The 21,041-nt window shown below is 46.4% G+C and overlaps 1 protein-coding gene across 1 annotated transcript in view; it reads left to right on the top strand.

The window, feature by feature from the left end:
- Nucleotides 1–21,041, top strand: part of DNAH14 (dynein axonemal heavy chain 14) — a 923,784-nt gene that overhangs the window by 632,261 nt on the left and 270,482 nt on the right. The gene's annotated exons all lie outside the window — the stretch shown is intronic.

Here is a 21,041-nt window from a genome sequence, read left to right as displayed (position 1 = left end):
CTCCAAGTCTCCCGATAAAAATGATACCTCACTTGTGTTGGTGGGCCTAGCGGCCGCGACAAAGGACACCCCAAAACACAACGTGGACACATCCCATTTTTTGAAAGAAAACAGAGCTGTTTTTTGCAAAGTGCCTACCTGTAGATTTTGGCCTCTAGCTCAGCCGGCACCTAAGGAAACCTACCAAACCTGTGCATTTTTTAAAACTAGAGACCTAAGGGAATCCAAGATGGAGTGACTTGTGGGGCTCTGACCAGGTTCTGTTACCCAGAATCCTTTGCAAACCTCAAAATTTGTCTAAAAAAACATATTTTCCTCACATTTCGGTGACAGAAAGTTCTGGAATCTGAGAGAAGCCACAAATTTCCTTCCACCCAGCGTTCCCCCAAGTCTCCCGATAAAAATGGTACCTCACTTGTGTGGGTAGGCTTAGCGCCCGCGACAGGATATACCCCAAAACACAACTTGGACACATCACAGAAAACAGAGCTGTTTTTTGCAAAGTGCCTACCTGTAGATTTTGGCCTCTAGCTCAGCCGGCACCTAGGGAAACCTACCAAACCTGTGCATTTTTTAAAACTAGAGACCTAGGGGAATCCAAGATGGGGTGACTTGTGGGGCTCTGACCAGGTTCTGTTCCCCAGAATCCTTTGCAAACCTCAAATTTTGGCTAAAAAAAACACATTTTCCTCACATTTCGGTGACAGAAAGTTCTGGAATCTGAGAGGAGCCACAAATTTCCTTCCACCCAGCGTTCCCCCAAGTCTCCCGATAAAAATGATACCTCACTTGTGTGGGTAGTCCTAGCGCCCGCGACAGGAAATGTCCCAAAACACAACGTGGACACCTCCCATTTTTTGAAAGAAAACAGAGGTGTTTTTTGCAAAGTGCCTACCTGTAGATTTTGGCCTCTAGCTCAGCCGGCACCTAGGGAAACCTACCAAACCTGTGCATTTATGAAAACTAGAGACCTAGGGGAATCCAAGATGGGGTGACTTGTGGGGCTCTGACCAGGTTCTGTTATCCAGAATCCTTTGCAAACCTCAAAATTTGGCTAAAAAAACATATTTTCCTCATATATCGGTGACAGAAAGTCCTGGAATCTGAGAGGAGCCACAAATTTCCTTCCACCCAGCGTTCCCCCAAGTCTCCCGATAAAAATGGTACCTCACTTGTGTGGGTAGGCCTAGCGCCCGCTACAGGAAACACACCAAAACACAACGTGGACACATCCCATTTTTTTAAAGAAAACAGAGCTGTTTTTTGCAAAGTGCCTACCTGTAGATTTTGGCCTCTAGCCCAGCCGGCACCTAGGGAAACCTACCAAACCTGTGCATTTATGAAAACTAGAGACCTAGGGGAATCCAAGATGGAGTGACTTGTGGGGCTCTGACCAGGTTCTGTTACCCAGAATCCTTTGCAAACCTCAAAATTTGGCTAAAAAAACATATTTTCCTCATATTTCGGTGACAGAAAGTTCTGGAATCTGAGAGGAGCCACAAATTTTCTTCCACCCAGCGTTCCCCCAAGTCTCCCGATAAAAATGGTACCTCACTTGTGTGGGTAGGCCTAGCGCCCGCGACAGGATATGCCCCAAAACACAACGTGGACACATCACAGAAAACAGCTGTTTTTTGCAAAGTGCCTACCTGTAGATTTTGGCCTCTAGCTCAGCCGGCACCTAGGGAAACCTACCAAACCTGTGCATTTTTTAAAACTAGAGACCTAGGGGAATCCAAGATGGGGTGACTTGTGGGGCTCTGACCAGGTTCTGTTCCCCAGAATCCTTTGCAAACCTCAAAATTTGTCTAAAAAAACATATTTTCCTCACATTTCGGTGACAGAAAGTTCTGGAATCTGAGAGGAGCCACAAATTTTCTTCCACCCAGCGTTCCCCCAAGTCTCCCGATAAAAATGGTACTTCACTTGTGTGGGTAGGCTTAGCGCCCGCGACAGGATATGCCCCAAAACACAACGTGGACACATCACAGAAAGCAGAGCTGTTTTTTGCAAAGTGCCTACCTGTAGATTTTGGCCTCTAGCTCAGCCGGCACCTAGGGAAACCTACCAAACCTGTGCATTTATGAAAACTAGAGACCTAGGGGAATCCAAGATGGGGTGACTTGTGGGGCTCTGACCAGGTTCTGTTATCCAGAATCCTTTGCAAACCTCAAAATTTGGCTAAAAAAACATATTTTCCTCATATTTCGGTGACAGAAAGTCCTGGAATCTGAGAGGAGCCACAAATTTCCTTCCACCCAGCGTTCCCCCAAGTCTCCCGATAAAAATGGTACCTCACTTGTGTGGGTAGGCCTAGCGCCCGCTACAGGAAACACACCAAAACACAACGTGTACACCTCCCATTTTTTGAAAGAAAACAGAGGTGTTTTTTGCAAAGTGCCTACCTGTAGATTTTGGCCTCTAGCTCAGCCGGCACCTAGGGAAACCTACCAAACCTGTGCATTTATGAAAACTAGAGACCTAGGGGAATCCAAGATGGGGTGACTTGTGGGGCTCTGACCAGGTTCTGTTATCCAGAATCCTTTGCAAACCTCAAAATTTGGCTAAAAAAACATATTTTCCTCATATTTCGGTGACAGAATGTCCTGGAATCTGAGAGGAGCCACAAATTTCCTTCCACCCAGCGTTCCCCCAAGTCTCCCGATAAAAATGGTACCTCACTTGTGTGGGTAGGCCTAGCGCCCGTGACAGGAAATGCCCAAAAACACAACGTGGACACATCACAGAAAACAGCTGTTTTTTGCAAAGTGCCTACCTGTAGATTTTGGCCTCTAGCTCAGCCGGCAACTAGCGAAACCTACCAAACCTGTGCATTTTTTAAAACTAGAGAGCTAGGGGAATCCAAGATGGGGTGACTTGTGGGGCTCTGACCAGGTTCTGTTACCCAGAATCCTTTGCAAACCTCAAAATTTGGCTAAAAAAAACACATTTTCCTCACATTTCGGTGACAGAAAGTTCTGGAATCTGAGAGGAGCCACAAATTTCCTTCCACCCACCGTTCCCCCAAGTCTCCCGATAAAAATTATACCTCACTTGTGTGGGTAGGCCTAGAGGCCGCGACAGGAAACACCCCAAAACACAACATGGACACATCCCATTTTTTGAAAGAAAACAGAGCTGTTTTTTGCAAAGTGCCTACCTGTAGATTTTGGCCTCTAGCCCAGCCGGCACCTAGGGAAACCTACCAAACCTGTGCATTTATGAAAACTAGAGACCTAGGGGAATCCAAGATGGAGTGACTTGTGGGGCTCTGACCAGGTTCTGTTACCCAGAATCCTTTGCAAACCTCTAAATTTGGCTAAAAAAACATATTTTCCTCATATTTCGGTGACAGAAAGTTCTGGAATCTGAGAGGAGCCACAAATTTTCTTCCACCCAGCGTTCCCCCAAGTCTCCCGATAAAAATGGTACCTCACTTGTGTGGGTAGGCCTAGCGCCCGCGACAGGATATGCCCCAAAACACAACGTGGACACATCACAGAAAACAGCTGTTTTTTGCAAAGTGCCTACCTGTAGATTTTGGCCTCTAGCTCAGCCGGCACCTAGGGAAACCTACCAAACCTGTGCATTTTTTAAAACTAGAGACCTAGGGGAATCCAAGATGGGGTGACTTGTGGGGCTCTGACCAGGTTCTGTTCCCCAGAATCCTTTGCAAACCTCAAAATTTGTCTAAAAAAACATATTTTCCTCACATTTCGGTGACAGAAAGTTCTGGAATCTGAGAGGAGCCACAAATTTTCTTCCACCCAGCGTTCCCCCAAGTCTCCCGATAAAAATGGTACTTCACTTGTGTGGGTAGGCTTAGCGCCCGCGACAGGATATGCCCCAAAACACAACGTGGACACATCACAGAAAGCAGAGCTGTTTTTTGCAAAGTGCCTACCTGTAGATTTTGGCCTCTAGCTCAGCCGGCACCTAGGGAAACCTACCAAACCTGTGCATTTATGAAAACTAGAGACCTAGGGGAATCCAAGATGGGGTGACTTGTGGGGCTCTGACCAGGTTCTGTTATCCAGAATCCTTTGCAAACCTCAAAATTTGGCTAAAAAAACATATTTTCCTCATATTTCGGTGACAGAAAGTCCTGGAATCTGAGAGGAGCCACAAATTTCCTTCCACCCAGCGTTCCCCCAAGTCTCCCGATAAAAATGGTACCTCACTTGTGTGGGTAGGCCTAGCGCCCGCTACAGGAAACACACCAAAACACAACGTGTACACCTCCCATTTTTTGAAAGAAAACAGAGGTGTTTTTTGCAAAGTGCCTACCTGTAGATTTTGGCCTCTAGCTCAGCCGGCACCTAGGGAAACCTACCAAACCTGTGCATTTATGAAAACTAGAGACCTAGGGGAATCCAAGATGGGGTGACTTGTGGGGCTCTGACCAGGTTCTGTTATCCAGAATCCTTTGCAAACCTCAAAATTTGGCTAAAAAAACATATTTTCCTCATATTTCGGTGACAGAAAGTCCTGGAATCTGAGAGGAGCCACAAATTTCCTTCCACCCAGCGTTCCCCCAAGTCTCCCGATAAAAATGGTACCTCACTTGTGTGGGTAGGCCTAGCGCCCGTGACAGGAAATGCCCAAAAACACAACGTGGACACATCACAGAAAACAGCTGTTTTTTGCAAAGTGCCTACCTGTAGATTTTGGCCTCTAGCTCAGCCGGCAACTAGCGAAACCTACCAAACCTGTGCATTTTTTAAAACTAGAGAGCTAGGGGAATCCAAGATGGGGTGACTTGTGGGGCTCTGACCAGGTTCTGTTACCCAGAATCCTTTGCAAACCTCAAAATTTGGCTAAAAAAACACATTTTCCTCACATTTCGGTGACAGAAAGTTCTGGAATCTGAGAGGAGCCACAAATTTCCTTCCACCCAGTGTTGCCCCAAGTCTCCCGATAAAAATGATACCTCACTTGTGTGGGTAGGCCTAGCGGCCGCGACAGGAAACACACCAAAACACAACGTGGACACATCCCATTTTTTGAAAGAAAACAGAGCTGTTTTTTGCAAAGTGCCTACCTGTAGATTTTGGCCTCTAGCTCAGCCGGCACCTAAGGAAACCTACCAAACCTGTGCATTTTTTCAAACTAGAGACCTAGGGGAATCCAAGATGGGGTGACTTGTGGGGCTCTGACCAGGTTCTGTTCCCCAGAATCCTTTGCAAACCTCAAAATTTGGCTAAAAAAACACATTTTCTCACATTTCGGTGACAGAAAGTTCTGGAATCTGAGAGGAGCCACAAATTTTCTTCCACCCAGCGTTCCCCCAAGTCTCCCGATAAAAATGGTACCTCACTTGTGTGGGTAGGCCTAGCGGCCGCGACAGCAACCACCCCAAAACACAACATGGACACATCCCATTTTTGGAAAGAAAACAGAGCTGTTTTTTGCAAAGTGCCTACCTGTAGATTTTGGCCTCTAGCTCAGCCGGCACCTAAGGAAACCTACCAAACCTGTGCATTTTTGAAAACTAGAGACCTAGGGGAATCCAAGATGGGGTGACTTGTGGGGCTCTGACCAGGTTCTGTTACCCAGCATCCTTTGCAAACCTCAAAATTTGGCTAAAAAACACACATTTTCCTCACATTTCGGTGACAGAAAGTTCTGGAATCTGAGAGGAGCCACAAATTTCCTTCCACCCAGCGTTCCCCCAAGTCTCCCGATAAAAATGGTACCTCACTTGTGTGGGTAGGCTTAGCGCCCGCGACAGGATATGCCCCAAAACACAACGTGGACACATCACAGAAAACAGAGCTGTTTTTTGCAAAGTGCCTACCTGTAGATTTTGGCCTCTAGATCAGCCGGCACCTAGGAAAACCTACCAAACCTGTGCATTTTTGAAAACTAGAGACCTAGGGGAATCCAAGATGGGGTGACTTGTGGGGCTCTGACCAGGTTATGTTACCCAGAATCCTTTGCAAACCTCAAAATTTGGCTAAAAAAAAACACATTTTCCTCACATTTCGGTGACAGAAAGTTCTGGAATCTGAGAGAAGCCACAAATTTCCTTCCACCCAGCGTTGCTCCAAGTCTCCCGATAAAAATGATACCTCACTTGTGTTGGTGGGCCTAGCGGCCGCGACAGGAAACTCCCCAAAACACAACGTGGACACCTCCCATTTTTTGAAAGAAAACAGAGCTGTTTTTTGCAAAGTGCCTACCTGTAGATTTTGGCCTCTAGCTCAGCCGGCACCTAGGGAAACCTACCAAACCTGTGCATTTATGAAAACTAGAGACCTAGGGGAATCCAAGATGGGGTGACTTGTGGGGTTCTGACCAGGTTCTGTTATCCAGAATCCTTTGCAAACCTCAAAATTTGGCTAAAAAAACATATTTTCCTCATATTTCGGTGACAGAAACTCCTGGAATCTGAGAGGAGCCACAAATTTCCTTCCACCCAGCGTTCCCCCAAGTCTCCCGATAAAAATGGTACCTCACTTGTGTGGGTAGGCCTAGCGCCCGCGACAGGAAACACACCAAAACACAACGTGGACACATCCCATTTTTTTAAAGAAAACAGAGCTGTTTTTTGCAAAGTGCCTACCTGTAGATTTTGGCCTCTAGCTCAGCCGGCACCTAGGGAAACCTACCAAACCTGTGCATTTATGAAAACTAGAGACCTAGGGGAATCCAAGATGGAGTGACTTGTGGGGCTCTGACCAGGTTCTGTTACCCAGAATCCTTTGCAAACCTCAAAATTTGTCTAAAAAAACATATTTTCCTCACATTTCGGTGACAGAAAGTTCTGGAATCTGAGAGAAGCCACAAATTTCCTTCCACCCAGCGTTCCCCCAAGTCTCCCGATAAAAATGGTACCTCACTTGTGTGGGTAGGCTTAGCGCCCGCGACAGGATATACCCCAAAACACAACGTGGACACATCACAGAAAACAGAGGTGTTTTTTGCAAAGTGCCTACCTGTAGATTTTGGCCTCTAGCTCAGCCGGCACCTAGGGAAACCTACCAAACCTGTGCATTTTTTAAAACTAGAGACCTAGGGGAATCCAAGATGGGGTGACTTGTGGGGCTCTGACCAGGTTCTGTTCCCCAGAATCCTTTGCAAACCTCAAAATTTGTCTAAAAAAACATATTTTCCTCACATTTCGGTGACAGAAAGTTCTGGAATCTGAGAGGAGCCACAAATTTTCTTCCACCCAGCGTTCCCCCAAGTCTCCCGATAAAAATGGTACTTCACTTGTGTGGGTAGGCTTAGCGCCCGCGACAGGATATGCCCCAAAACACAACGTGGACACATCACAGAAAGCAGAGCTGTTTTTTGCAAAGTGCCTACCTGTAGATTTTGGCCTCTAGCTCAGCCGGCACCTAGGGAAACCTACCAAACCTGTGCATTTATGATAACTAGAGACCTAGGGGAATCCAAGATGGGGTGACTTGTGGGGCTCTGACCAGGTTCTGTTATCCAGAATCCTTTGCAAACCTCAAAATTTGGCTAAAAAAACATATTTTCCTCATATTTCGGTGACAGAAAGTCCTGGAATCTGAGAGGAGCCACAAATTTCCTTCCACCCAGCGTTCCCCCAAGTCTCCCGATAAAAATGGTACCTTACTTGTGTGGGTAGGCCTAGCGCCCGCTACAGGAAACACACCAAAACACAACGTGGACACATCCCATTTTTTTAAAGAAAACAGAGCTGTTTTTTGCAAAGTGCCTACCTGTAGATTTTGGCCTCTAGCTCAGCCGGCACCTAAGGAAACCTACCAAACCTGTGCATTTTTTAAAACTAGAGACCTAGGGGAATCCAAGATGGGGTGACTTGTGGGGCTCTGACCAGGTTCTGTTCCCCAGAATCCTTTGCAAACCTCAAAATTTGGCTAAAAAAACACATTTTCCTCACATTTCGGTGACAGAAAGTTCTGGAATCTGAGAGGAGCCACAAATTTCCTTCCACCCAGCGTTCCCCCAAGTCTCCTGATAAAAATGATACCTCACTTGTGTGGGTAGTCCTAGCGCCCACGACAGGAAATGTCCCAAAACACAAAGTGGGCACATCCCATTTTTTGACAGAAAACAGAGCTGTTTTTTGCAAAGTGCCTACCTGTAGATTTTGGCCTCTAGCCCAGCCGGCACCTAGGGAAACCTACCAAACCTGTGCATTTATGAAAACTAGAGACCTAGGGGAATCCAAGATGGAGTGACTTGTGGGGCTCTGACCAGGTTCTGTTACCCAGAATCCTTTGCAAACCTCAAAATTTGGCTAAAAAAACATATTTTCCTCATATTTCGGTGACAGAAAGTTCTGGAATCTGAGAGGAGCCACAAATTTTGTTCCACCCAGCGTTCCCCCAAGTCTCCCGATAAAAATGGTACCTCACTTGTGTGGGTAGGCCTAGCGCCCGCGACAGGATATGCCCCAAAACACAACGTGGACACATCACAGAAAACAGCTGTTTTTTCAAAGTGCCTACCTGTAGATTTTGGCCTCTAGCTCAGCCGGCACCTAGGGAAACCTACCAAACCTGTGCATTTTTTAAAACTAGAGACCTAGGGGAATCCAAGATGGGGTGACTTGTGGGGCTCTGACCAGGTTCTGTTCCCCAGAATCCTTTGCAAACCTCAAAATTTGTCTAAAAAAACATATTTTCCTCACATTTCGGTGACAGAAAGTTCTGGAATCTGAGAGGAGCCACAAATTTTCTTCCACCCAGCGTTCCCCCAAGTCTCCCGATAAAAATGGTACTTCACTTGTGTGGGTAGGCTTAGCGCCCGCGACAGGATATGCCCCAAAACACAACGTGGACACATCACAGAAAGCAGAGCTGTTTTTTGCAAAGTGCCTACCTGTAGATTTTGGCCTCTAGCTCAGCCGGCACCTAGGGAAACCTACCAAACCTGTGCATTTTTTAAAACTAGAGACCTAGGGGAATCCAAGATGGGGTGACTTGTGGGGCTCTGACCAGGTTCTGTTCCCCAGAATCCTTTGCAAACCTCAAATTTTGGCTAAAAAAAACACATTTTCCTCACATTTCGGTGACAGAAAGTTCTGGAATCTGAGAGGAGCCACAAATTTCCTTCCACCCAGCGTTCCCCCAAGTCTCCCGATAAAAATGATACCTCACTTGTGTGGGTAGTCCTAGCGCCCGCGACAGGAAATGTCCCAAAACACAACGTGTACACCTCCCATTTTTTTAAAGAAAACAGAGGTGTTTTTTGCAAAGTGCCTACCTGTAGATTTTGGCCTCTAGCTCAGCCGGCACCTAGGGAAACCTACCAAACCTGTGCATTTATGAAAACTAGAGACCTAGGGGAATCCAACATGGGGTGACTTGTGGGGCTCTGACCAGGTTCTGTTATCCAGAATCCTTTGCAAACCTCAAAATTTGGCTAAAAAAACATATTTTCCTCATATTTCGGTGACAGAAAGTCCTGGAATCTGAGAGGAGCCACAAATTTCCTTCCACCCAGCGTTCCCCCAAGTCTCCCGATAAAAATGGTACCTCACTTGTGTGGGTAGGCCTAGCGCCCGTGACAGGAAATGCCCAAAAACACAACGTGGACACATCACAGAAAACAGCTGTTTTTTGCAAAGTGCCTACCTGTAGATTTTGGCCTCTAGCTCAGCCGGCAACTAGCGAAACCTACCAAACCTGTGCATTTTTTAAAACTAGAGAGCTAGGGGAATCCAAGATGGGGTGACTTGTGGGGCTCTGACCAGGTTCTGTTACCCAGAATCCTTTGCAAACCTCAAAATTTGGCTAAAAAAACACATTTTCCTCACATTTCGGTGACAGAAAGTTCTGGAATCTGAGAGGAGCCACAAATTTCCTTCCACCCAGTGTTGCCCCAAGTCTCCCGATAAAAATGATACCTCACTTGTGTGGGTAGGCCGAGCGGCCGCGACAGGAAACACACCAAAACACAACGTGGACACATCCCATTTTTTGAAAGAAAACAGAGCTGTTTTTTGCAAAGTGCCTACCTGTAGATTTTGGCCTCTAGCTCAGCCGGCACCTAAGGAAACCTACCAAACCTGTGCATTTTTTCAAACTAGAGACCTAGGGGAATCCAAGATGGGGTGACTTGTGGGGCTCTGACCAGGTTCTGTTCCCCAGAATCCTTTGCAAACCTCAAAATTTGGCTAAAAAAACACATTTTCTCACATTTCGGTGACAGAAAGTTCTGGAATCTGAGAGGAGCCACAAATTTTCTTCCACCCAGCGTTCCCCCAAGTCTCCCGATAAAAATGGTACCTCACTTGTGTGGGTAGGCCTAGCGGCCGCGACAGCAAACACCCCAAAACACAACATGGACACATCCCATTTTTGGAAAGAAAACAGAGCTGTTTTTTGCAAAGTGCCTACCTGTAGATTTTGGCCTCTAGCTCAGCCGGCACCTAAGGAAACCTACCAAACCTGTGCATTTTTGAAAACTAGAGACCTAGGGGAATCCAAGATGGGGTGACTTGTGGGGCTCTGACCAGGTTCTGTTACCCAGCATCCTTTGCAAACCTCAAAATTTGGCTAAAAAACACACATTTTCCTCACATTTCGGTGACAGAAAGTTCTGGAATCTGAGAGGAGCCACAAATTTCCTTCCACCCAGCGTTCCCCCAAGTCTCCCGATAAAAATGGTACCTCACTTGTGTGGGTAGGCTTAGCGCCCGCGACAGGATATGCCCCAAAACACAACTTGGACACATCACAGAAAACAGAGCTGTTTTTTGCAAAGTGCCTACCTGTAGATTTTGGCCTCTAGATCAGCCGGCACCTAGGAAAACCTACCAAACCTGTGCATTTTTGAAAACTAGAGACCTAGGGGAATCCAAGATGGAGTGACTTGTGGGGCTCTGACCAGGTTCTGTTACCCAGAATCCTTTGCAAACCTCAAAATTTGGCTAAAAAAAACACATTTTCCTCACATTTCGGTGACAGAAAGTTCTGGAATCTGAGAGGAGCCACAAATTTCCTTCCACCCAGCGTTGCTCCAAGTCTCCCGATAAAAATGATACCTCACTTGTGTTGGTGGGCCTAGCGGCCGCGACAGGAGACACCCCAAAACACAACGTGGACACATCCCATTTTTTGAAAGAAAACAGAGCTGTTTTTTGCAAAGTGCCTACCTGTAGATTTTGGCCTCTAGCTCAGCCGGCATCTAAGGAAACCTACCAAACCTGTGCATTTTTTAAAACTAGAGACCTAGGGGAATCCAATATGGGGTGACTTGTGGGGCTCTGACCAGGTTCTGTTCCCCATAATCCTTTGCAAACCTCAAAATTTGGCTAAAAAACACACATTTTCCTCACATTTCGGTGACAGAAAGTTCTGGAATCTGAGAGGAGCCACAAATTTCCTTCCACCCAGCGTTCCCCCAAGTCTCCTGATAAAAATGATACCTCACTTGTGTGGGTAGTCCTAGCGCCCACGACAGGAAATGTCCCAAAACACAAAGTGGGCACATCCCATTTTTTGACAGAAAACAGAGCTGTTTTTTGCAAAGTGCCTACCTGTAGATTTTGGCCTCTAGCTCAGCCGGCACCTAGGGAAACCTACCAAACCTGTGCATTTATGAAAACTAGAGACCTAGGGGAATCCAAGATGGAGTGACTTGTGGGGCTCTGACCAGGTTCTGTTACCCAGAATCCTTTGCAAACCTCAAAATTTGTCTAAAAAAACATATTTTCCTCACATTTCGGTGACAGAAAGTTCTGGAATCTGAGAGAAGCCACAAATTTCCTTCCACCCAGCGTTCCCCCAAGTCTCCCGATAAAAATGGTACCTCACTTGTGTGGGTAGGCTTAGCGCCCGCAACAGGATATACCCCAAAACACAACGTGGACACATCACAGAAAACAGAGCTGTTTTTTGCAAAGTGCCTACCTGTAGATTTTGGCCTCTAGCTCAGCCGGCACCTAGGGAAACCTACCAAAGCTGTGCATTTTTTTAAAACTAGAGACCTAGGGGAATCCAAGATGGGGTGACTTGTGGGGCTCTGACCAGGTTCTGTTCCCCAGAATCCTTTGCAAACCTCAAATTTGGGCTTAAAAAAACACATTTTCCTCACATTTCGGTGACAGAAAGTTCTGGAATCTGAGAGGAGCCACAAATTTCCTTCCACCCAGCGTTCCCCCAAGTCTCCCGATAAAAATGATACCTCACTTGTGTGGGTAGTCCTAGCGCCCGCGACAGGAAATGTCCCAAAACACAACGTGGACACCTCCCATTTTTTGAAAGAAAACAGAGGTGTTTTTTGCAAAGTGCCTACCTGTAGATTTTGGCCTCTAGCTCAGCCGGCACCTAGGGAAACCTACCAAACCTGTGCATTTATGAAAACTAGAGACCTAGGGGAATCCAAGATGGGGTGACTTGTGGGGCTCTGACCAGGTTCTGTTATCCAGAATCCTTTGCAAACCTCAAAATTTGGCTAAAAAAACATATTTTCCTCATATTTCGGTGACAGAAAGTTCAGGAATCTGAGAGGAGCCACAAATTTTCTTCCACCCAGCATTCCCCCAAGTCTCCAGATAAAAATGGTACCTCACTTGTGTGGGTAGGCCTAGCGCCCGCGACAGGATATGCCCCAAAACACAACGTGGACACATCACAGAAAACAGCTGTTTTTTCAAAGTGCCTACCTGTAGATTTTGGCCTCTAGCTCAGCCGGCACCTAGCGAAACCTACCAAACCTGTGCATTTTTTAAAACTAGAGAGCTAGGGGAATCCAAGATGGGGTGACTTGTGGGGCTCTGACCAGGTTCTGTTACCCAGAATCCTTTGCAAACCTCAAAATTTGGCTAAAAAAACACATTTTCCTCACATTTCGGTGACAGAAAGTTCTGGAATCTGAGAGGAGCCACAAATTTCCTTCCACCCAGCGTTGCCCCAAGTCTCCCGATAAAAATGATACCTCACTTGTGTGGGTAGGCCTAGCGGCCGCGACAAGTAACACACCAAAACACAACGTGGACACATCCCATTTTTTGAAAGAAAACAGAGCTGTTTTTTGCAAAGTGCCTACCTGTAGATTTTGGCCTCTAGCTCAGCCGGCACCTAAGGAAACCTACCAAACCTGTGCATTTTTTAAAACTAGAGACCTAGGGGAATCCAAGATGGGGTGACTTGTGGGGCTCTGACCAGGTTCTGTTATCCAGAATCCTTTGCAAACCTCAAAATGTGGCTAAAAAAACATATTTTCCTCATATTTCGGTGACAGAAAGTTCTGGAATCTGAGAGGAGCCACAAATTTCCTTCCACCCAGCGTTGCCCCAAGTCTCATGGTAAAAATGATACCTCACTTGTGTGGGTAGTCCTAGCGCCTGCGACAGGAAATGTCCCAAAACACAAAGTGGGCACATCCCATTTTTTGACAGAAAACAGAGCTGTTTTTTGCAAAGTGCCTACCTGTAGATTTTGGCCTCTAGCTCAGCCGGCACCTAGGGAAACCTACCAAACCTGTGCATTTATGAAAACTAGAGACCTAGGGGAATCCAAGATGGAGTGACTTGTGGGGCTCTGACCAGGTTCTGTTACCCAGAATCCTTTGCAAACCTCAAAATTTGGCTAAAAAAACACATTTTCCTCACATTTCGGTGACAGAAAGTTCTGGAATCTGAGAGGAGCCACAAATTTCCTTCCACCCAGCGTTGCCCCAAGTCTCCCGATAAAAATGATACCTCACTTGTGTGGGTAGGCCTAGCGGCCGCGACAAGGAACACACCAAAACACAACGTGGACACATCCCATTTTTTGAAAGAAAACAGAGCTGTTTTTTGCAAAGTGCCTACCTGTAGATTTTGGCCTCTAGCTCAGCCGGCACCTAAGGAAACCTACCAAACCTGTGCATTTTTTAAAACTAGAGACCTAGGGGAATCCAAGATGGGGTGACTTGTGGGGCTCTGACCAGGTTCTGTTCCCCAGAATCCTTTGCAAACCTCAAAATTTGGCTAAAAAAACACATTTTCCTCACATTTCGGTGACAGAAAGTTCTGGAATCTGAGAGGAGCCACAAATTTCCTTCCACCCAGCGTTCCCCCAAGTCTCCTGATAAAAATGATACCTCACTTGTGTGGGTAGTCCTAGCACCCACGACAGGAAATGTCCCAAAACACAAAGTGGGCACATCCCATTTTTTGACAGAAAACAGAGCTGTTTTTTGCAAAGTGCCTACCTGTAGATTTTGGCCTCTAGCTCAGCCGGCACCTAGGGAAACCTACCAAACCAGTGCATTTATGAAAACTAGAGACCTAGGGGAATCCATGATGGGGTGACTTGTGGGGCTCTGACCAGGTTCTGTTACCCAGAATCCTTTGCAAACCTCAAAATTTGGCTAAAAAAAACACATTTTCCTCACATTTTGGTGACAGAAAGTTCTGGAATCTGAGAGGAGCCACAAATTTCCTTCCACCCAGCGTTCCTCCAAGTCTCCCGATAAAAATGATACCTCACTTGTGTTGGTGGGCCTAGCGGCCGGGACAGGCAACACCCCAAAACACAACGTGGACACATCCCATTTTTTGAAAGAAAACAGAGCTGTTTTTTGCAAAGTGCCTACCTGTAGATTTTGGCCTCTAGCTCAGCCGGCACCTAGGGAAACCTACCAAACCTGTGCATTTTTTAAAACTAGAGACCTAGGGGAATCCAAGATGGGGTGACTTGTGGGGCTCTGACCAGGTTCTGTTCCCCAGAATCCTTTGCAAACCTCAAATTTTGGCTAAAAAAAACACATTTTCCTCACATTTCGGTGACAGAAAGTTCTGGAATCTGAGAGGAGCCACAAATTTCCTTCCACCCAGCGTTCCCCCAAGTCTCCCGATAAAAATGATACCTCACTTGTGTGGGTAGTCCTAGCGCCCGCGACAGGAAATGGCCCAAAACACAACGTGGACACCTCCCATTTTTTGAAAGAAAACAGAGGTGTTTTTTGCAAAGTGCCTACCTGTAGATTTTGGTCTCTAGCTCAGCTGGCACCTAGGGAAACCTACCAAACCTGTGCATTTATGAAAACTAGAGACCTAGGGGAATCCAAGATGGGGTGACTTGTGGGGCTCTGACCAGGTTCTGTTATCCAGAATCCTTTGCAAACCTCAAAATGTGGCTAAAAAAACATATTTTCCTCATATTTCGGTGACAGAAAGTTCTGGAATCTGAGAGGAGCCACAAATTTCCTTCCACCCAGCGTTGCCCCAAGTCTCCCGATAAAAATGATACCTCACTTGTGTGGGTAGTCCTAGCGCCTGCGACAGGAAATGTCCCAAAACACAAACTGGGCACATCCCATTTTTTGACAGAAAACAGAGCTGTTTTTTGCAAAGTGCCTACCTGTAGATTTTGGCCTCTAGCTCAGCCGGCACCTAGGGAAACCTACCAAACCTGTGCATTTATGAAAACTAGAGACCTAGGGGAATCCAAGATGGAGTGACTTGTGGGGCTCTGACCAGGTTCTGTTACCCAGAATCCTTTGCAAACCTCAAAATTTGGCTAAAAAAACATATTTTCCTCATATTTCGGTGACAGAAAGTTCTGGAATCTGAGAGGAGCCACAAATTTTCTTCCACCGAGCGTTCCCCCAAGTCTCCCGATAAAAATGGTACCTCACTTGTGTGGGTAGGCCTAGCGCCCTCGACAGGATATGCCCCAAAACACAACGTGGACACATCACAGAAAACAGCTGTTTTTTGCAAAGTGCCTACCTGCAGATTTTGGCCTCTAGCTCAGCCGGCAACTAGCGAAACCTACCAAACCTGTGCATTTTTTAAAACTAGAGAGCTAGGGGAATCCAAGATGGGGTGACTTGTGGGGCTCTGACCAGGTTCTGTTACCCAGAATCCTTTGCAAACCTCAAAATTTGGCTAAAAAAACAAATTTTCCTCACATTTCGGTGACAGAAAGTTCTGGAATCTGAGAGGAGCCACAAATTTCCTTCCACCCAGCGTTGCCCCAAGTCTCCCGATAAAAATGATACCTCACTTGTGTGGGTAGGCCTAGCGGCCGCGACAGGAAACACACCAAAACACAACGTGGACACATCCCATTTTTTTAAAGAAAACAGACCTGTTTTTTGCAAAGTGCCTACCTGTAGATTTTGGCCTCTAGCTCAGCCGGCACCTAAGGAAACCTACCAAACCTGTGCATTTTTTCAAACTAGAGACCTAGGGGAATCCAAGATGGGGTGACTTGTGGGGCTCTGACCAGGTTCTGTTCCCCAGAATCCTTTGCAAACCTCAAAATTTGGCTAAAAAAACACATTTTCCTCACATTTCGGTGACAGAAAGTTCTGGAATCTGAGAGGAGCCATAAATTTCCTTCCACCCAGCGTTGCCCCAAGTCTCCCGATAAAAATGATACCTCACTTGTGTGGGTAGGCCTAGCGGCCGCGACAGGAAACACACCAAGACACAACGTGGACACATCCCATTTTTTTAAAGAAAACAGACCTGTTTTTTGCAAAGTGCCTACCTGTAGATTTTGGCCTCTAGCTCAGCCGGCACCTAAGGAAACCTACCAAACCTGTGCATTTTTTCAAACTAGAGACCTAGGGGAATCCAAGATGGGGTGACTTGTGGGGCTCTGACCAGGTTCTGTTCCCCAGAATCCTTTGCAAACCTCAAAATTTGGCTAAAAAAACACATTTTCCTCACATTTCGGTGACAGAAAGTTCTGGAATCTGAGAGGAGCCACAAATTTCCTTCCACCCAGCGTTCCCCCAAGTCTCCCGATAAAAATGATACCTCACTTGTCTGGGTAGTCCTAGCGCCCGCGACAGGAAATGTCCCAAAACACAAAGTGGGCACATCCCATTTTTTGACAGAAAACAGAGCTGTTTTTTGCAAAGTGCCTACCTGTAGATTTTGGCCTCTAGCTCAGCCGGCACCTAGTAAACCTACCAAACCTGTGCATTTATGAAAACTAGAGACCTAGGGGAATCCAAGATGGAGTGACTTGTGGGGCTCTGACCAGGTTCTGTTACCCAGAATCCTTTGCAAACCTCAAAATTTGGCTAAAAAAACATATTTTCCTCATATTTCGGTGTCAGAAAGTTCAGGAATCTGAGAGGGGCCACAAATTTTCTTCCACCCAGCATTCCCCCAAGTCTCCAGATAAAAATGGTACCTCACTTGTGTGGGTAGGCCTAGCGCCCGCGACAGGATATGCCCCAAAACACAACGTGGACACATCACAGAAAACAGCTGTTTTTTGCAAAGTGCCTACCTGTAGATTTCGGCCTCTAGCTCAGCCGGCACCTAGCGAAACCTACCAAACCTGTGCATTTTTTAAAACTAGAGAGCTAGGGGAATCCAAGATGGGGTGATTTGTGGGGCTCTGACCAGGTTCTGTTACCCAGAATCCTTTGCAAACCTCAAAATTTGGCTAAAAAAACACATTTTCCTCATATTTCGGTGACAGAAAGTTCTGGAATCTGAGAGGAGCCACAAATTTCCTTCCACCCAGCGTTGCCCCAAGTCTCCCGATAAAAATGATACCTCACTTGTGTGGGTAGGCCTAGCGGCCGCGACAAGAAACACACCAAAACACAACGTGGACACATCCCATTTTTTTAAAGAAAACAGAGCTGTTTTTTGCAAAGTGCCTACCTGTAGATTTTGGCCTCTAGCTCAGCCGGCACCTAAGGAAACCTACCAAACCTGTGCATTTTTTAAAACTAGAGACCTAGGGGAATCCAAGATGGGGTGACTTGTGGGGCTCTGGCCAGGTTCTGTTCCCCAGAATCCTTTGCAAACCTCAAAATTTGGCTAAAAAAACACATTTTCCTCACATTTCGGTGACAGAAAGTTCTGGAATCTGAGAGGAGCCACAAATTTCCTTCCACCCAGCGTTCCCCCAAGTCTCCTGATAAAAATGATACCTCACTTGTGTGGGTAGTCCTAGCACCCACGACAGGAAATGTCCCAAAACACAAAGTGGGCACATCCCATTTTTTGACAGAAAACAGAGCTGTTTTTTGCAAAGTGCCTACCTGTAGATTTTGGCCTCTAGCTCAGCCGGCACCTAGGGAAACCTACCAAACCTGTGCATTTTTGAAAACTAGAGACCTAGGGGAATCCAAGATGGGGTGACTTGTGGGGCTCTGACCAGGTTCTGTTACCCAGAATCCTTTGCAAACCTCAAAATTTGGCTAAAAAAAACACATTTTCCTCACATTTCGGTGACAGAAAGTTCTGGAATCTGAGAGGAGCCACAAATTTCCTTCCACCCAGCGTTGCTCCAAGTCTCCCGATAAAAATGATACCTCACTTGTGTTGGTGGGCCTAGCGGCCGCGACAGGCAACACCCCAAAACACAACGTGGACACATCCCATTTTTTGAAAGAAAACAGAGCTGTTTTTTGCAAAGTGCCTACCTGTAGATTTTGGCCTCTAGCTCAGCCGGCACCTAGGGAAACCTACCAAACCTGTGCATTTATGAAAACTAGAGACCTAGGGGAATCCAAGATGGAGTGACTTGTGGGGCTCTGACCAGGTTCTGTTACCCAGAATCCTTTGCAAACCTCAAAATTTGGCTAAAAAAACATATTTTCCTCATATTTCGGTGACAGAAAGTTCTGGAATCTGAGAGGAGCCACAAATTTTCTTCCACCGAGCGTTCCCCCAAGTCTCCCGATAAAAATGGTACCTCACTTGTGTGGGTAGGCCTAGCGCACTCGACAGGATATGCCCCAAAACACAACGTGGACACATCACAGAAAACAGCTGTTTTTTGCAAAGTGCCTACCTGCAGATTTTGGCCTCTAGCTCAGCCGGCAACTAGCGAAACCTACCAAACCTGTGCATTTTTTAAAACTACAGAGCTAGGGGAATCCAAGATGGGGTGACTTGTGGGGCTCCGACCAGGTTCTGTTACCCAGAATCCTTTGCAAACCTCAAAATTTGGCTAAAAAAACAAATTTTCCTCACATTTCGGTGACAGAAAGTTCTGGAATCTGAGAGGAGCCACAAATTTCCTTCCACCCAGCGTTGCCCCAAGTCTCCCGATAAAAATGATACCTCACTTGTGTGGGTAGGCCTAGCGGCCGCGACAGGAAACACACCAAGACACAACGTGGACACATCCCATTTTTTTAAAGAAAACAGACCTGTTTTTTGCAAAGTGCCTACCTGTAGATTTTGGCCTCTAGCTCAGCCGGCACCTAAGGAAACCTACCAAACCTGTGCATTTTTTCAAACTAGAGACCTAGGGGAATCCAAGATGGGGTGACTTGTGGGGCTCTGACCAGGTTCTGTTCCCCAGAATCCTTTGCAAACCTCAAAATTTGGCTAAAAAAAAACATTTTCCTCACATTTCGGTGACAGAAAGTTCTGGAATCTGAGAGGAGCCACAAATTTCCTTCCACCCAGCGTTCCCCCAAGTCTCCCGATAAAAATGATACCTCACTTGTCTGGGTAGTCCTAGCGCCCGCGACAGGAAATGTCCCAAAACACAAAGTGGGCACATCCCATTTTTTGACAGAAAACAGAGCTGTTTTTTGCAAAGTGCCTACCTGTAGATTTTGGCCTCTAGCTCAGCCGGCACCTAGTAAACCTACCAAACCTGTGCATTTATGAAAACTAGAGACCTAGGGGAATCCAAGATGGAGTGACTTGTGGGGCTCTGACCAGGTTCTGTTACCCAGAATCCTTTGCAAACCTCAAAATTTGGCTAAAAAAACATATTTTCCTCATATTTCGGTGTCAGAAAGTTCAGGAATCTGAGAGGAGCCACAAATTTTCTTCCACCCAGCATTCCCCCAAGTCTCCAGATAAAAATGGTACCTCACTTGTGTGGGTAGGCCTAGCGCCCGCGACAGGATATGCCCCAAAACACAACGTGGACACATCACAGAAAACAGCTGTTTTTTGCAAAGTGCCTACCTGTAGATTTCGGCCTCTAGCTCAGCCGGCACCTAGCGAAACCTACCAAACCTGTGCATTTTTTAAAACTAGAGAGCTAGGGGAATCCAAGATGGGGTGACTTGTGGGGCTCTGACCAGGTTCTGTTACCCAGAATCCTTTGCAAACCTCAAAATTTGGCTAAAAAAACACATTTTCCTCATATTTCGGTGACAGAAAGTTCTGGAATCTGAGAGGAGCCACAAATTTCCTTCCACCCAGCGTTGCCCCAAGTCTCCCGATAAAAATGATACCTCACTTGTGTGGTTAGGCCTAGCGGCCGCGACAAGAAACACACCAAAACACAACGTGGACACATCCCATTTTTTTAAAGAAAACAGAGCTGTTTTTTGCAAAGTGCCTACCTGTAGATTTTGGCCTCTAGCTCAGCCGGCACCTAAGGAAACCTACCAAACCTGTGCATTTTTTAAAACTAGAGACCTAGGGGAATCCAAGATGGGGTGACTTGTGGGGCTCTGACCAGGTTCTGGTCCCCAGAATCCTTTGCAAACCTCAAATTTTGGCTAAAAAAACACATTTTCCTCACATTTCGGTGACAGAAAGTTCTGGAATCTGAGAGGAGCCACAAATTTCCTTCCACCCAGCGTTCCCCCAAGTCTCCCGATAAAAATGATACCTCACTTGTGTGGGTAGTCCTAGCGCCCGCGACAGGAAATGTCCCAAAACACAACGTGGACACCTCCCATTTTTTGAAAGAAAACAGAGGTGTTTTTTGCAAAGTGCCTACCTGTAGATTTTGGCCTCTAGCTCAGCTGGCACCTAGGGAAACGTACCAAACCTGTGCATTTATGAAAACTAGAGACCTAGGGGAATCCAAGATGGGGTGACTTGTGGGGCTCTGACCAGGTTCTGTATCCAGAATCCTTTGCAAACCTCAAAATGTGGCTAAAAAAACATATTTTCCTCATATTTCGGTGACAGAAAGTTCTGGAATCTGAGAGGAGCCACAAATTTTCTTCCACCCAGCGTTCCCCCAAGTCTCCCAATAAAAATGGTACCTCACTTGTGTGGGTAGGCCTAGCGCCCTCGACAGGATATGCCCCAAAACACAACGTGGACACATCACAGAAAACAGCTGTTTTTTGCAAAGTGCCTACCTGTAGATTTTGGCCTCTAGCTCAGCCGGCACCTAGGGAAACCTACCAAACCTGTGCATTTTTTT

The sequence above is a fragment of the Pleurodeles waltl genome, chromosome 5 (genome assembly GCF_031143425.1).
Source record: "Pleurodeles waltl isolate 20211129_DDA chromosome 5, aPleWal1.hap1.20221129, whole genome shotgun sequence".
Lineage (NCBI taxonomy): Eukaryota > Metazoa > Chordata > Amphibia > Caudata > Salamandridae > Pleurodeles > Pleurodeles waltl.
This window is presented reverse-complemented; position numbering and strand designations above follow the sequence as displayed.